At 32.3% G+C, this 14,995-nt stretch overlaps 1 long non-coding RNA gene and 1 other non-coding gene across 2 annotated transcripts; both read left to right on the top strand.

Moving 5' to 3' along the window:
• Positions 1 to 6,900: 6,900 nt before the first annotated feature.
• Positions 6,901 to 7,908, top strand: LOC102618451 (uncharacterized). Its single transcript, XR_371496.4, has 2 exons — positions 6,901 to 7,503; positions 7,663 to 7,908. It is a non-coding gene; the product is annotated as an uncharacterized LOC102618451 (long non-coding RNA).
• On the top strand, positions 7,150 to 7,292 carry MIR393C (microRNA MIR393c). The gene has a single exon (NR_161527.1). It is a non-coding gene; the product is annotated as a microRNA MIR393c (primary transcript).
• Positions 7,909 to 14,995: the final 7,087 nt, after the last annotated feature.

Raw genomic sequence — 14,995 nt, 5'->3', positions numbered from 1 at the left:
TGAGACCCTTCAAAACTTCCTATAAAATCTTTTTTTAACTGAAATTACTTAAATAATCAATGTCTTATTTTTTAAATATAAATTCAAATAAACACTTAATAAATTATTATTATAACAAATATTTTACACCCACTCCATTTCATGATTTATGTTCATATTTTAATTTTAAAAAAAAATTGATAAAATTATAGTAGTTTAAAATTATAAAAATAGAAACTATATAACAAGAACAAATATAATTTAGTATTTTAGGATTTGGATGTAACTTATAAATAGAAAATTTAAAAGTGTACATTCTTTATATTTCGTAAATTAAACTAAGGGGGAAGATGATATGTAAATTAAAACTAAGGGGGAAGATGATAAATAAAAAATTTAAAAGTGTACATTCTTTATATTTCTTTAATTTTGTATTGGACGTCTCAAGTTGAGGCGATTAATGTGTAAATATTACTAAAAAAACTTTGTAATAAGTTCTAATATATGTAAAACGGTTGTAAGGTAGTTTATTCATCTACAACAAATAATGAAAAAAATGTGCCCAAGTCTTTTGGCGGTTATGATATAAAAATTCACTTAAAGCAAACAACTCATTTATCAGTAAGACAAAGTTATGGTACCACAGGTCCATAGTACCACAGCTGGATCCAACCATTGGATCTAGCCCACAGTTGTCACTAGAATTGGATCCAAAGGCTGAATCCAGCTGTGGTACCATACAACTGTGGCACCATAGCTGGACCTTTATCAGTAATTACGATAATGATTATGCCGCAAAGCTAGCAACGACTCTTGAACTACACAACATATAATGAAATTTACCAAGGTATTGGATGATAAGTGTCCCACGACAATCATAATTAATGAAATTAAATTTGCAGATACAAAGTGACCTGCTTATTGTCCATAGTCCCAATTTCAGATTAGATTGAAATGCTCAACTGCTCGTGAATAACATTAGATTTTCTGCACAGCCAGTTACCGGCGCTGGTTATGGCACTGTTCAACGATGTTCTTCGCAGTAGATTCTTCAGTCGAGATCAATTCCGCCCTTTATCGTTACTGTTATTGGTATTGTCTGCTGTTGTTTGTAAGTTTTTCTCAATTTTGCAGTGAGGCTTCAGGAAAGGAGAAGGAGAAGGAGAAGAAACGCTGATTCTTCTCAACGGTAAAAGATTCTGGACTTGAATTAATTGAACTAATCGTGCCGCTATTCTGATTAAACACTGGCGTTTTCAGATATGGGGAAAAAAAAAGTCATAAGAATTTAAGGCTCCATTTCTTCTAACTTAGCTGTTAATATTTGGTACACACTAATAGTTTGACTTCAGCAGCAAAATTGATTATTCCCTCATTTTTTTAGTTAAGGTTTGTATTTTCATGTTAGTTGTAACTTAAAAGCCACTGAACAACAATACCAAATGGAGTTAAGTCATCTAAACAATACTTACAGAAAAGAAAAAAAAATCCCAAAACAAGTATCATATAGATTTAGAAGTCATTGACAACTATTTTCAACAGAAAGCGGATAGTTTGTAATGTCATTGTATGCCAGCTGATGATGACTGAAAATCAAGCATCTATATTTGCTAGACCAAAACATATGAGACCTTAATTGCCATTAATACAAAAACCCAAAGAAGACCCTAAAAAACCCTAATCCTTGTGTATACGGGGGTTCCAAAACCTTAATTCCTTACCAGACAATAGATGTCCCACATCTTACATGCACTAAAATTGAAAGCTGTTAAACGTTTAATTGAAACAAGCTAGTTGAGTGAGTGGGGTACGTACTAGCTAGGTTACTGTCCCTTGGCACTAATTAATTGTCCTTTACGCAAGATTCCTCACAGTTGATCAGTCCACGTGAAACTGAAATTAAAATCCACTACTTCATGTAATTAATCAGGAAGTTAAATAACATATAGAAACCAAAACAGCAGTGAAAACATAATTATATAATCATGTGCCAATAATAGCTTATATCTCACCACAAATTATGCATGTTTATATTTGCTCTCGACCAGATCTTTGATTACATGAAAAGACATAATACCAAACTTTCATCTTTCAAAATTACGCTAGCGCAGTTGTGGTCCAAACTTTCAAACATTCAGTGAATAATGCTTGTATATAGAAGTTACAAACACATAATCTATAGGACCACACGCATGTTTACAATTAATGCAGTTTCAAATCAGTGATTCATTCAAAAGCCAAATTATAGATATGGTAATGAAGTACGTTGGGGCCAATGAACTAGCTAGGCTAATATGGAAATAAAACTGAAATTACATATAGGTGAAGTTGAGTCAAGTTCCATTTAGTATTACATATGGTGTTGTATCTTTAAGTCATAGCCATTATGCAATGAAAATTCTAGCTATCAAGAAAAAGTTAGATGGAATGGAGCCGGTATTATTGTTAAGCTAGAAGTTATTAGTTATCTTTTTAATATAAATTATTCTCCAATAAATACATGTCAAAGCAAAGTTGCAATAAGCGATTGCTGCACACTTTGATAGCTACACTACTGAAAAGCTAAAACAAGCAAAGTCTTAAAAATTATTTAATAATGATATTACTTCTTGCTATTTTCTAATATCAATTGTAAAGTCTATATATGAACAAATAGAAAGCAAACAAGCAAGAACTGTTTGTAAAAATTGGCAGTACTGATCGAATTTCATCTAGGGCAAAAAATTTCAGGTTCACTCATTGTCCTTTCGTGCTCTACCAAACAGATAACAAGAGCTGAGTGGAACATAGTTCATGTCCTGCAAAGAAGGAACAAAGAACCCTTGTGGTGGATTAAAAACCAATAAGCAACCAAAAAAAAAAAAAATGCTTTCATATATAAATTATTCAGAAAAATATCAACCAACCACATCTACCCCCACTAGCATGGGTCATTAAGGGTATATTATGCTGTGGCGTTACTTGTAAATATGAGGTTTTTGTTATTACAAGTATAGTGTTAATTTTACGTTACAAAGATTTGATATTATTGGTATTTACAACTAATAATTTTAGGCGACTAGGTGTATCAATTCATTACTTAGAATTATCACTTGTATACCTGTTCTTTGCTCTGGCTAGAGGTATGACTACATGCAGGGTGTATACTTGAAAAGGAGAAATAAAAATAAATTAATCTGGAAGTTATAGAAATCTTGCGTTAATGGTGGCAGCAGGATTATAGAACTATTTGAGCAAAGAATGATATTTCTTTCTCCCCTTTCCTTTGTTAAGTCACGTGACCTCTTGTCGAGAATAATTTTGACCCTCATTTACTTAAGTGGTAACAGGTGACAATCGTGTGGTTTAATTTGCTACCAAGAAATCAACAACTATAAGGTCATTAATACATTCTGTAGCAAAACCCTGGTGGTGCTCTATGATAGTGTGAAAGAGTCATTAAGTATGTGTATGTGGTGGTAGGGTCTAGAGAGCACCATGGAAAGGCGCGGTCCATTTATGCTTCACTAGTGTGGACAAGATCCAGCACCATCCATCATGATCTAGAGAAGTCAAATAATTAGAACCTTAGTGATGGCCCACGTATCCAACGGTTAAGATGACTCCATTGTAACTTACTAGCTTTGAATACGTACACAAACGACTAAAATGATCATCAACACGAACTAGTAATCTAACTTTGTGGTTGGGAGCCAACTTGAGATCATAAGCTACAAAAGTAGCAATCAAAGTATTATATAGGCTAAGTACACAATAAAATAAATGACTTATGTATTATTAGAGTTGGCAAAATTTGATATGACTCGATTATCCGACACAAACACGACACAAATAAATAGGTACCAGTTGTCAAATTTGACACAATTATTAAATGTGTTGAATTAGGATCGACACGATTTTTTTTGTGTTGAGTTAGGGTTAGAGCTCTGGACTCATTTACCCGACCAATGACACAATTATACATATATTTTTAAATTAATTTCTAAATTCTTGTAACTAAAAATTAATTATTGGACATGATTCTCTCTTTTTTATTTTTTTTTGAAGGATATATATATATATATATATATATATACACTCAGTGTTTTATTTATAAAATTTTATATAGATTTAGAATTTTAATAGTGTAAGTGTGTAAAATATTAGAATATATCTATATTTTATGATATTGAATAACCCGTTTATTTTCTGAGTCAAGATTGGATCTCAATATTTTGACACGATTATTAAATGGGTCGTGTTGAGTCAACCTAAATTTGACACGACACGAACACGACCTGACAATCCATTTTGCTAGTTCTATGTATTATAATGTTGTTAAGTTTTTGGTGAAATCAACGTACTATTTTTTTTATCACAAAACGATGATTAAGATTTTGTTTGGGATTGAAGTACTGTAACTTTTCAGCTACAACTATTGTAAAAAAAAAAAACTGTAGCTATAAAACAAAAGTTAATAATATGTAGTTAGTATAAATTTTAAATAATAATTTTGTCAAAATTATTAAAGATATAATAGATTTTCCATTATACAAGTGAAAAATCATATTAATATAGTTTTCAACTTATAACAATTAGTATTTACCAAACACTTTAGTGTTGTAACTTTTAAGCTATACCTACCCAACCTCAATCTCCAATGCATTCTAAAATTTTTAGTTTTAAGACTACAATGTCCGGTGCATCCAAAATCAAAACCAGAATTTCGCATAGTCACTATACCAACTTAAAAAAAGAAAAAGATAGGAATTAAAGGCTCACCTTCTATTTTCTATTTTCTATTTTCTATTTTCATTTCCGAATTGGCAAATTCCAAAATTCAGAACACTTATCTTTTATCCATTATTCAGATTTGAATTACTTTTGCATCTTTTTCATATATACAGCACAACTTAGGTTGAGTTTACACTTAACATTATCATTGTCCCTATGTATTTAGGGTTCCTATTTTATCCATGTGCACCTACACTCTATGGTTCTTATTGTATTGATTTATTTATTTCATTTACCATCCATGATCCATATTTAGTAAGATGCCAATGCTATAATTTTGTGTGAAATAATATATATTGTTAGTAACTAACTAGAGATTTATGTGATGGGACATGTTATACTGTATATATATTACTATATCTTGTAGGAGCTGGCTAAGTTACAGATTCTGTAACATACAGATCCAACTTAGCCAGCTCCTGATTGGTTAACTAGCTACCAAACAAAAACATTTGCATGCTTTTTCTCCATATGCAGGACAGGTGTGGTGCATGCATTGGGTGTGTATGTTACAGAATCTGTAACATAGCAACCTTGAAAAGATTGGGATTGGGGTTGCGTGTTGTGGAAATGATACGTTTCAGAATGCGAAAAGGCTAAACTGTTGTTATATATCTCTTTTTTTTTTTGCCCTTTTTCCTTGAGAGGGTTTGATATATAGAAAGTTAATCTGGAATGCGTATCCTCAAATATACAATTCCAAATGTACAACAAACATACACGCATTGGATTTAGACATGTTTATTGAAAAAAAAAAATTAAAGAACAATGTGAAGAATATAAAATTTCAAACTTATCGATTGACGAACACAAAAATTTTAATTTGCACAAGTATTAAAATATAAAAAATAAAATATTACAATTATGGTACTTAAGTATGCGATTGATTTACAAAGATTGATTCAATTAATTTTAATATTGATTGACGATAATCAATCTTATTGAGAGAATCATTCTTGGCAGTTAATTGTCTTTATCTTCATTTTTTTCTTTGATTTTTATCATTTATGAGTCGAAGTCTTAAAAGATAGCTATGGTTGAAACTTTATCCAAACATGCATATTGTTATATGAATAACTATTGATTTGAATTAGAAAATTCTCTAAGATTTCATCTTGAATTCTTGTTATTTTAACAGTTGTAAGGTCGATTATTCATGTATTATATAATTCGGTCAAGTCATATTCATCTGTGTTCATGCTTTCATGCTATAGACCATTTAAATTTTTATGTGATATTGTATTATTTAGATAAATACACAATAAGTAAGCAATAATCAAAAATCACATCCACAACATATGAGGCTATAAATTATTATTGAATCCGAAAGATTCTAAATTTCTAATCATCGAGTCTTGAGAGCAGACTACGTCAAATATCATGCATTTTTTACCATCTAAATTTATTTACAATTACAAATATAAGCCTCTATTCGATATCTTGGATCCCTTTAGCTTCACTAATAAATCTATAAACCTTAGCTAGAATTAATAACTATAATCTTCAAATTGACCCCTATAATTTAATACAATGAATTGTGGTTTGCACTATGATATATACAGTACTAATCATTCATGCAAGATAAAAAATTTTGAATGTCCCAATATGGTATTTATTGAATTCTTATTATATATGTATTTACTCTTATATAATTAGTTAAAAAAATATGCATGGCAAATATCTAGTATATGAGTGTATACTCTATGAATTCCTAAGATTTTATATATTTGATTACATTTTTAAATGAATATTTAACAATGTATAGAACATACTGTGTGACTATAATTTAACAAGGAATTGTAGGTACACAATATAATCTGGCCTCAAATGCATTAAAGAATGTGTAGAGGCATTAAAGAATGTAGAGGTTGGCACTAAAGGAGGACTGAGCATATGTGTCTATACGAGATATTAAAAAAAATAAATTGGGAATGTGTATTATTAGTTATTAGAAAAATGAGAAATTTGTTAATGTATTCTTTTCTTGTGAAATTATATATTTTTTAAATTAAAAAAAAAAGGATCGGTGTGAGAGGGAACATGGAATGGACCACAAACCTTCATTAAAATAAGCAAACAAGAAAAATAAAATTATAAATACTTCCACCCAACTTGTTGGGAATTTCTTCTAGTAAGGGGATAGCTGCCCCACTACTAGTAAAACCTTTTCCTTGTGTCTGGTTTGTTAGAGAACTGGGTCTACAATTAAATAAATATCTTTATTTTGAAAAAAATACATTTTCTCATGATTTGGTAAATTTAAAAAGAAAAATCTCACTATTTCTCTATTTTATATATATTGGAGTTTCCCCTAAACCACCCACCTCACTTTCCTCTATAATGGAGAGAGAGATCAAAGAGAGAGAGAGAGAGAGAGAGAGATGGTTTGAAGTTTTTGGTTTCTTGCTTCTGCAACTAGAGGATAAATCCAAAGGGATCGCATTGATCCTAAGCCTTAATTATAATTCTCATACTTAATGTTCATGAGGATCATGCTATCCCTTTGGATTCCTCCTTCGGTAGCTCATATATAATCTCTATTTATAAATATCATATTTTAACTGATATGATGTGTGTATGTGTGTCTGTGTGTATGGATGGTTCCTACATACTCGCCATGCATCACCATCACTATTCATCTCCGCTTTCCGAATGACTCGCCGTTAAACTCATCGGATAGTTACCCGATTCACCACCTAACTTCGTCGCCGAAGAAGTGAAAGACATTGCAAAACATGTCTCCTAAATCAAGTAAGTCATGATGTCGCATGAGCAAATTTACCCTTCCTGCTTTGTTCTTCTTTTTTTTTTTTTTCTATTATTGTTATGTTTATTATTCCTGCTTTTCTTCCCTTATTTTCCCCTTTTTTTTCTCGCTATCAATTAATATCTGTGTTTACGTTTATATAGCTTGTGTTGGTTCAGTTTTTGATAGATCATAAACGACAAAACCCACATGAGCAAATTGGATCTGAATTTTCTCATAGATGCGGAATTGGCTCCAGGAGATTAGTTGACGATCAATTATGTTACTCTTATAGTTGTATACAGTTGTCATGAATGTGAGTTTTACTTACTTTATACAAACACAAACTCAGTTCCTAGTCTTTATGAATTATTATAAGCCAAAATTGAAAAAAAAATTTTATTTTAATATTCCATCAGCACATACATATAATTTAAGTTAGCTTATCATATTTCCAGCAAAACATTAAGCAATATTTTAACTATATGGTGAAGGTTCGTAAGCAGTAGAATTGTTTCTTCTTCTTTTTTTAATCCTTAATTAATCTTGCTGTGATTTATTTTTTTCTTGCAATAAGAAACGGGTATGGAGCTGCTATCAATGAATCATCATTAGCAGAGAAAAAAAAAAAATAGAAACAAGTGGAAGCTAGCAATGCATGTGAATAAAACAGTCATTAAAAAAGTTTAACTTTTTTTTTATTTAAACACCCAACGACCAACTGACCAAATAATCATAAATTTTAACTGTAATTTTATTCATGTTAATTTTTTCATCACTCTCTGCTTGGAGAAACAGGATCCGTAAACAGTCAAGACTCCAAATCACATGCTTAAAGGACTTTAATCAGCATCCAAGGCAGTGGATGATTATTATGCTAATTTAAGCCTTAAGTGCTAGCTTCTTCTTCTTTTCTTTTTCCCCCTTTCTCCAGCTTTGGGGCCTCACATTGAGTGCCCCAAAGGCAAAGGAATCATACACATGACATGTGATGCGACCTTAAAAAAAGTCCTTTAAAACTTACTCAAAGTTTGAAATAAAGGTTAGTGCATGCATGATAAATCTTTTTGTGATCTCCCCTCTCTCCTAGCTAGCCAGCACATGACATCCCTTTTGTCACATGGCCCCAAACCCTTGCTACCATTCTGACTTACCATTTTTTTCTCCTTCTTTCAAACATATGCATTTGATTTATAATTTCAGCTAAACCAACTGCCAATATGATTCCATTTTAAGAGAAACATCAAACACCCTTCTTAAATGAGAAGTAGAAAACACCAAAGTTAATATGCAATAACGTGGCCATTTTTCTTGCGTCTTTTATATATAGAACTTTTACTGGTTTATAACTTTTATTAGTATTTAATCAGTTGAATCCAGGCAAACGAATAGCTTTCTGCTAATATTTATTACGTGATATGATCATTGTCATGTTGTTTTGGTGTAAGTGCAAAACTTGAAATGCTTTAATGAAAGGAACTGAAATTGAATAAGTGTACAAGAAAATGGGTCCTAGGGCTCAGAAATGAAACTTTGATTGGACTATATATAGTTCAGTGAACAAAAATTGCCTAAAATGTAAAAAATATACAGTTCAAAATGTTTCCCTCTTACGCTACACAATTTTATGAAGGACATAAATTAACTGGCAAAAATAAGAAACCCCAGTTATGGTTTTTTTTTTTTTTTTCTCTTTCAAGTTCATGAGAGATTGAGCAGGCCTTGGGACCCAGTTCCCTAGACTAGCCTCCAAATTCAAACTCCATCGGCCCATTTCTTTTTCTTTAATTCTGCAATCGCTGAAACACATTTAGTAATTGGAGCCACTAATTGCACATTTTTTTTTCAAAAAAAAAATGAAAGAAAGAAAAGGCCATATATATTTAGTCAAAGACGGTAGATAGTTTTTTTTCTTTTTGTCCCCAACTTTGGGAGACACCTTTAAGCCCATACCACAACTCAGATTAGAAGTCCCCGCTCGAATCGGGAGGTACAGGTTCTCCCAACAAAGACGATTTTCCTACTACTCGAATTGGGGAGCAAACCCAATCATACCACTTAAATGGACTCCATTGCTGGAGCCAACACTTTGTTGGTGGTAGATAGTTTTTTTAACCCAAGTGTCATTAGATAGTGTTTAACCCAAGTGTCATTATTATGGGACCAATCGGAGAAACAGGAAATTATTTATAGGGTAAGTAATTATTGTTGATAGGCCAGCCAAAGATACTGCGGATAGCAAGAATCCCCAAATCTGTGGAGGAAGCAACCTGGTTAATGTAAATCTTCAAGGGAAACAATTATTTACTTAGCTGAAACTTAACGTTGCGTAGAGTCTTCTGCAACAATATTTAAATTAAAAGTAATTTAACTGATGAGCTTAGGTGATTATGATTTATTGGGGGAGGAAGTCTATGGTCAGAGCCATGGATTGGCAGCCCCACCGGGCATCATTTTGTCTTAAGGTTACAAACACCACTCAAATCCCCATATGGATTCGGAAATTAATTTCAAAGAACTAAATTTGGGATGCATGTTCCTTTCCTAACAAACAAACAAAAAGAAAAAAAAGAAAAGGAATTGGGATGCATGTATTTTAAGAATTTTCAAAAGCAGACTTACGTCTCTAGTTCTGCATTGTAAGACTCTAAACGTATAGACAAAGCTTAGAGCTGGCACATGCACAATTAATCAACGTGTACAAATCATCATTAACAATTTTCACAAGCTGTCCGTGAAACTCATGATGCTAGATGATAGCATATCTTCATGCCATGAGCGACACTGTCATCAATTAGATGAATACTTATTCTTCATTATACAAAGGCCAAGTTATATATATAGAAGATTTATTTACTGCATGTAGAGTGGAGACATCATCATCATCCATTTTCAGTCAATATTCTGTGCTCTGAGAGAAAGTGTTAACTCGGGCGGCATGGGAATGCGAGGGCTTGTTCACCATGCAGAAAATTTTATGAAAGTGATGAAATAAATGCTTGTAAACTAAAACATAAAATGTAAGACTTGTAATGTCGCGTTTGCTAAAATTAGATACCTATAACAAAATTCAAGGTCGGCTTCATTTTTCAAGACCTTCTCCGAAATGGAAAAAAAAAATCTCGAGTTTCTAATTAACGGACAAGAGAAATCAGAATTTTTGTTTTACAAATAATGATGTATCAATTGTATGTGATGCAAGTGTCTGCCTACGGATCAGTTCTCTTCAGATTTTTCTTTCTGCCAAATGTTTTCATGCTTGTATGTGAAGGAACATGGTCTCGTACGGTGGGTGATATAATATAAGATAATTTTAATATGTTGTCTGATAAACCAAAATGAACTAAAATGACCTGAGAAATTGACAACCCAGCTGTAAGATTAGACATATGTCAGAAGCTGTTGGAGAGCAGCATACTCCTGCCAAACAGCTAGCATCGTTTAGCTTGAAATTCGCATTTTAAAACGTGAGAATGTAACTCCGTAATTGTTATCTATTCATCCTTTTGCAACACAGGAAGGTGGTAATTTTAATTCTGGAACAAGTAAACATTTAAAATTTTAGGACACAACTTGAGCTTTCTACGCTTTTTGCAATTATACGTACGTATGTCTGTAACAATTCTTGTGAACCCCCAATAATTTACAGGGGTATGCTTAACAATTCAACTTTTCAACTAGTAGGACACCTGCAACTGGAACAACAGGACTAATTAGAAACATAGAACTTGGCACTTTCAATGTTGCCAACAACTAATTAAGAACAACATTATTCTGGTTACGAAATGGTAATTACATTCATTGAATTTCTTATATATTACAAATTAGGCTAACCTGAAGTGATGATCTCATATATATATATATATATATCTATGGGCATCGGAGTCAGGAAGCTGAAGCTTGAAATTTGACCTTCGATGTTTGTTATTTTAACACTTGCTTTTGTAGACTATTTTTTGCTTCTTCATTGTTTATAGTATTTGATATTATGATGATGGGTCCAGCTAACCCCAGTATTTTGTTTTCCATTTAAGGTATTCCAATGTAATGGCTGTAGATACAAAGGACAAATCGGTATTATAATTAATGTTGGTAATTGGCACCTGCGTTGTGAGTTTGTCATTAGTAAATCTGCACCCACACAAAATTTAAATTATTAAACTCACCCGCAACTGACTGCGGGTTTTAATTTTTTGAAGAAAATTCATCCACTGCGGATTTTGATAATTATCAAATTTGCAATAATACCCAACAGATTTTTTACGAATTTTCACATTTAAAATCACAAATATTAAAAGATATTTTTGATAAAACCTAAAAATTTAAATTATATTACTCAATACATAAACTTATAACAATGACCTAAAATTTCATATAAAATAATCAATTCTAAGTTTAATCAATGTAAATGGAAAATTAAAATTTTTAAATCAATCCCCAAAAAAACACAAATCCAACACCAATTCTCAAATTTAAGTTTGAAGTATAAAAATCCATGAAACCGCAAAAGTGTTTTCAATTAAAAAAAAAAAACTAAATCCACGTGTTAAAAGAATAATAATTTTCTTGTGCTGGAAACTAATTGCTCACAAACATATTACAGAGAAAGCGCAGGAGACTATGGCTTTGTAGGATAAAGGAAAGGCACCGACGTTGGGTTGGAGCTTTGGTTCCAAACCACATAAATTCTACTGGTTTTTTATAATATATCCGTGTTGTTGCTTTGATAACATCGCTTTTTCCTTTTCAATGGTTGCTTTAATAAATACTTTGAAACTTTGTTTTGTTCGAAATCTCTATATTCTTGTTTAACCGGAAACTGAAAAATAGAGAGGAAAATAATCATAAGTCTGTGAACAAGAAAACAAGAAAACTCCATTGATGACGAGGAAACTGAAAAGACTAGGTCATTGGGGTTTATGGAGGAAATATGAATAGTTTACCTTAAGTTAATTTTGTCAATTAAAGAGGTGTTATAAGAAATTTATATTATTTTTAGAGAAAATGGTTTTCCTTTTTAAGTGCCAATAGTTCGACTCATTTAAAAATCTAAATTAGAAACGCTCTTAAATCCCCACACATAATTTTCGTCAAGGCCCATTAACTATCAAAATCCAATCCAATTTGATTTTATTGAGTGAACAATCCATCCCCGCATGAGCCATAGAAGGTTTGACTTTGGTCATGCTACCGATGGTTTTGGTGCAAGGTCTGCAAGCTCAAACATAGAGATAAATCCTGCATCTTAACAGTTTTATGAACTTTTGTTACAATTTGGATGATATATGGTTGATGCATTTTTCAGTTTATAGTTTTATCTTTTTATATATATCAACCATTTTTGTTTGATTTTTCTATTATTTGAGACCAATAATTGCGGGGTATTTGTTAGATATTTAATTTTGTATGTCTTAACTCTTAACGGGTCCGGAATTTAAAATTATAACCTTCTTGTTCTTTCTTTTTTGTTTTTTATTTTTTTTAAAAAAAAATTGAATTAGTGATTACCGTGATTTAATGCATCTACAAGCTTATTCAAGATCTTGAGAAATTTGCAGTAAATGGATGTTATAGTCTAGATTGTATAATTTTGCCGGATGACTTTCCAACAAATATTATTAATGTTTGCTTCTAATTTATGAAATTCATTTTCCATAAATCAACAACAACAGCAACAACAAGAATAATAATAATAATAATAAGTATTTGATATATGGTATTGTAGCTGCTGCCAATAGCTTAAAATTTGAAGAAAATTATAGGGAAATTACTTGAATTTTTTATCCGTAAATATGAAGTATGCTTTATAATTTCTTTGACAGCAGCAGCAATTACCTTGCCATCAGCATCTCTAATAACAGCACCCAATCCTACAATTTGAGCTTCCCCCTTTGTAGCAGCATCAGCAATTACCTTGCCATCAGCATCTCTAATAACAGCTCCCGATCCTACAATTTGAGCTTCCCCATTTGTAGCAGCATCGACATTGATTTTATACCAACCTCTATGAGGAGGAATCCACTGTTGCTTTCTCACAGTACTTGGTTTCTCAGGCTCCCAACTTTCTTCGCTCTCAGAAAGGCTTCCACAGTTGCTTCTGCCTTTGCAGCCGGTATCACTGGCTTTAACTTCTTCCCTTCAAAAATTTGCTTATTTCTTAAATCCCAGGTAGCCCACCATATAGCTCCCATCAATTCAAGACCTGTTTTGCTCAGCTTCTTAGACATGTCATACCACACATCTTGGCTTTTGCTTACTTGAATGCCTTTATTAGCAAGAGCTGAATGTTGCCAAATATTTCCTAGCAAGAGCGGACTGTTGCCAAATATTTCCAGCAATCTTTACACTATAAAAGGGCATGGGAAATATTTTCCTTGCTCTTGGAACAGAGTTGACAAAAAGGAAACTGCACCACTTTCTTCGTCCATAGATTTTCTGCAGTTGGCAGCAAATTTTGAGCTACCCTCCACAATAAAATCTTAATATTCTCAGGTAGCTCCAAGTTCCATATAGCATTCCAGTAGTGAAAATTTCCATTTGAGCTAGTAGGCATATCATTATACTTATAATTTGAGTGCCACTTGATAGGCACTTAACAGTGAACATACCTTCGTCGTCAAAATGTCGGCATACCTCATCTGATTTTGGATTCCTTGGTAGTGGTATTCTCATTATGGCCTCAGCATCCTCTTTTATGAAATGCTGATGAATAAAATCTGTTTTCCACTGGTTCTCAGCATCAATCAGTTCTGCAACTTTTGCGTGGGCTGGCAAGAGTAGGACTGAAAAAGGTCTGAAAGAAGCTGGCTTAGGGATCCATTTACTTCTATAGATTTGTATTTTATCCCCTCTACCCACAACCGACTCGTCTAGAGGAAAAAAGGGATTGGATCCCATGCCAACATTCAAAAATTCAGATTGTTTGAAGTATCTGGCTTTCAACACTTGAGCAGCTCATTAATCTCGAAATTGAATTAATCTCCAGCCCTATTTTGCCACCATATTGGTTAAAGCTAGAGAAGTCTTTGAAGCTTATACCACTTCGACATTTAACATGATTTAGTGTATTTTTTGTATGACTTATCTAGAAGGATGACAAAATAACTCGGACTCTAACAAACTCAGACAATTTCAGCCGAATTTAATTTATACCAGAGTTAAATTAAACGAGGAATCCGGATTTAATTTTATAAACCTAAATATATCTGGGTCCAGGTCAGAGTTTAAGTAATTGCACATATCCAGAATCAGACCCAGACATCTTTATTTTAACATTAATTTTTTAAAATTACCTTTAATATAAATAAAAAGGAAAAAATCACTGCCGGCCCTAGCTTGCCCACTATGTTCCTCATTTGAGTTTAAGTAATTGCATATATATGAATTATTAGTGTTTGAATATGATCACATCTTGTTCCACCGATAGTGTTCCATGATTTCAAGTTTTGAGCATTCACCCTCATTTGATGGTCTGTTCCAGGAGCACTTTCTTATTGC

The sequence above is a fragment of the Citrus sinensis genome, chromosome 4, assembly GCF_022201045.2.
Source record: "Citrus sinensis cultivar Valencia sweet orange chromosome 4, DVS_A1.0, whole genome shotgun sequence".
In the NCBI taxonomy this organism is placed as follows: Eukaryota; Viridiplantae; Streptophyta; class Magnoliopsida; order Sapindales; family Rutaceae; genus Citrus; species Citrus sinensis.
This window is presented reverse-complemented; position numbering and strand designations above follow the sequence as displayed.